The sequence below is a fragment of the Megalobrama amblycephala genome, linkage group LG14, assembly GCF_018812025.1.
Source record: "Megalobrama amblycephala isolate DHTTF-2021 linkage group LG14, ASM1881202v1, whole genome shotgun sequence".
NCBI classification, from domain to species: Eukaryota; Metazoa; Chordata; class Actinopteri; order Cypriniformes; family Xenocyprididae; genus Megalobrama; species Megalobrama amblycephala.
In genome coordinates, this window is record NC_063057.1 from 4636114 (window position 1) to 4639481 (window position 3368).

Genomic DNA, 3368 nt, shown 5'->3' on the forward strand with positions numbered 1-3368 from the left:
ATGAAAGGATGCAGTGCAGAGTTCTCATGTATTAAACATTTGTTCACAGAATATTAGAATGATTTATGATGGATCATGAGAGGACTGGAGTAACAATAATTCTTCGTCACCCACCTTTACTACACTGTGATTCTCGCTTCTAAGTTTTATCTAAGGCTAAATTGTGGAGACTAGTATATTGTGAGTGCACTAGCTTTTAACAGATTAAAAGCTTTTGGTTAAAAGGCAATGTCAACAGAGGGTAGGTTTTAATGAACATATCAAGGCAAAACATACATGGTGTTCAATGCTATTGTGCTTTATTACTACTGAGCTTCTTACAAAGGATGTTTGTCTCAAAGCAGCTTTACAAAGTGCTGATTATGAACATATTTATTTCACAGTGTATTTGAACTCTATGATTCCTTTGCCAGCAGAAAATTTAACAGGAATATTAGATCCTTTTCCCACATTTCCTTCATACCAGCCCAATTTATCGTCATTGCCTGGGTCTTCGTCCCACACTTCCACCTTTAGTTTGTGACCAGAATTACAACTTGAAAACGTGAACACATCATCACGCCAACTAGGATCATTAGTATTCTCGATTTTGTCTGCTTTCTTATATTGACCATTGCACCACATCTTGACGTATGGATCGGGTTTGTTTGCAAAATCACCAGAAAGATTACTGCCTTTTAAATCTTTCAACTCTACAGTTGCGCTGGCAGAGTTCAGCTGAGACGCCAGCATCAGCACGGCCAGAGACATCAGCCGAAGATCATAAAAGATTGCCATGTCTGTCAGAAAGAACAGATGTTCAATTAGAATGACGATTTAACACAAAGATATTGAATTTTTTTAATACACAACGTCCACATGTTCAAAGCAGCAGGAAGCTAAAGTGTGATTCAGAGTTAAAGATACCTTACCTTGGTTGTGTTAGAGTCAGTATGAATGCCTCCTGATCCTCACCCCCTTTATAAAGCCAATGCAAGCACAAAAAACATCCATAAGGTGATTAACAGGTGGTCAAATCTCATCTGTGTTATGTTTCTGTGCTGGCCTATTTATATTTGTCAAGCTGCCAAGAATGTATAAAACTATACCCTAAGAAAGCATAAAAGCATAATTGAAATTATTTTAGTATTTATCTGTCCTGTTTTACATTTGTTTATATAAAACAAATGTAAATGTTTAAATAATCTGATATTTTAAGAGACTTACTGAATGTGGTTGGACCACATTTGACAAAAACCTCTCAAATATTAAACAATTTTGTTAAAATAGCTTCATATATTTTTTAAAAAAAATTGACTGATTGATATATATATTAATCAATTGATATATTTAAAAAAGCACAATTAAAAAGCACATGACAAAATGATATGTAACTGCTATGGTTTATTTTAATTAGGTATTGGTCAGATTCAGAATCCAATATGGATATGAAATTGAAAATGGAGAAGAGGGTCTTACTCAAGGAAAGGACATGTAGTGCACGTACTCATTTGGAAGGACAGGGCACAGAGTGCATGTGCACATTTGTTGCCATTCACACCTTTATCACTGAGAATCATGGCCAGATCAAGAGTTTGTACTGGACATAGAATAAATGTCATATTAAAAGTGGGCGCAAATAACAGTCAAGTCATTCTAAAATGTACCAGAGATTAATACAGGGTGCAGTTTTGTATGATGCATATACATTGTTTGTAATTTTTACAGAAAAAAAAACCTATGAATTGGATTAATGTACACTGTCTATATCCAAAGGCAGTACTTTTAAAGCTGGGGTACTTTATTTCATAAGCATAAATAAAAAGCTTGATTTGGGTTATTTTGATAGCCTAAGTGTTCACTACAGGGAATTGGTGCCATCATGTGGTGCACTGTGTTGATAATGTATTAGATAAAGATAATGTCATTGGATTTAGAGCAACGTTTTGTCATTAGAATAGTTTTCCCCCCAGTCTCAGTTAGGGGCTCAATCAGTAATGCACTCTTATTTTGGGGTAAGTAATTATGCAGTATGTGCAAAATCCCATGCTTGAAATGAATACTAAACGAGTTTATCCAAAAATGTAAAATCCGTCCTCATTTACTCACCCTCATGTCGTAATCCTTATGACTTTCTTCTCTGGAAAACAAGGACTTTCTAAAGAATATGTCGGTTAGTGATTGAGGTCATGCTCCACAATGACGAAAAACATAGGCTAATAAATATAGCTAGCAGAAAAGTGATTCGAAATTAATACTATTCGTCGCTATATTCAAGTTTTATGAAGTGACAGCTTTATGTGACAAACAGACTGAAATTAAAGTCGTTATTCACTGATGAGCTTCACTTCAAGAGCTAGCTTGTTAACCAGACCGAAACTTGAATGGACCAGAATCAAGCCGGTTGTGTGAACAGGATCAAATGATTCATGGAAAAGATTCATGAGCGTGATTCGTTCACGAACGTGCCATGGTTAGCTAAAACTAAATTTGTGACACACACACACACACACACACACACACACACACACACACACACACATACACACACTATTTAAACTATTTGATTAAATAAGAGTTGAAATATGGCATACAAGTAATTTTGACTACTTTTAATAGTGGTTTTAGTAGTTTTGAAGCTTGACCATTCCAAGCATTATTCACTTCAACTTTATTGTTCCGAGAAAGATCTACTTTTTCTCCTCTAGGGGCATAAAAATCTTATTTAGTACATGTTTGATGTACACTACCTTTTCTGTATCATAACTAGCATAAAATGCTTGTGTTTACAAGTATCAAATGTGGTGTGATGTGTACTTCAATGGTGAAAGTGTCAGCAGTAAAAGGAAGAATATGGCACAAACATGTAAGAATGTGACTGAATCAATTTACCATAAAACGTATGACAGATTTAGATCAGCTCTTTACTGTGAAGAGCCTGATACAATGTATTCCCTCCATATAGTGCAGAGGTAACTTTGATTCATGACTTTTATTAGTATTGTAATGTGAGTACACTTTTTTTTGTAAGCGCATAGACTAGAAGTATTTTTTTTAAAGCATATCGAATGCAAAATCAGCAGTGGATAGATTTTGTTAAACATATCAGTCAGCGATTAGTACTATTGAGCATTTTATAATGGTAAGGTTTGTCTCAAAGTTGCTTAAAGTGTTCAGAGAGTGTTGATGGAAGCACTTTCTTCAGCTCATACTTATTGATCCCTATCACTGCCGTTATAAAGCTCGGATGCGTCAGGATATTTATTAATATTTCTGTGATTATGTTCATCAGAAAGAAGAAAGTCATATACACCTAGGATGGCTTGAGGGTGAGTAAAGCTTGGGCTAATTTTTTTTTATTTCAAAGTAAACTAATCCTTTAATATGTG

At 34.8% G+C, this 3368-nt stretch overlaps 1 long non-coding RNA gene across 2 annotated transcripts; it reads right to left on the bottom strand.

Annotated features, from left to right (window-relative positions):
* Window positions 1-277: 277 nt before the first annotated feature.
* LOC125245579 lies at window positions 278-2433 on the bottom strand. Of its 2 annotated transcripts, XR_007179571.1 has the most exons (4): window positions 2089-2433; window positions 1487-1579; window positions 912-957; window positions 278-779 (listed from the first exon to the last, which is right to left on the bottom strand). It is a non-coding gene; the product is annotated as an uncharacterized LOC125245579 (long non-coding RNA). The 2 variants fall into 2 exon arrangements; XR_007179570.1 differs by lacking the exon at window positions 1487-1579 and having other exon boundaries at window positions 2089-2422.
* Window positions 2434-3368: the final 935 nt, after the last annotated feature.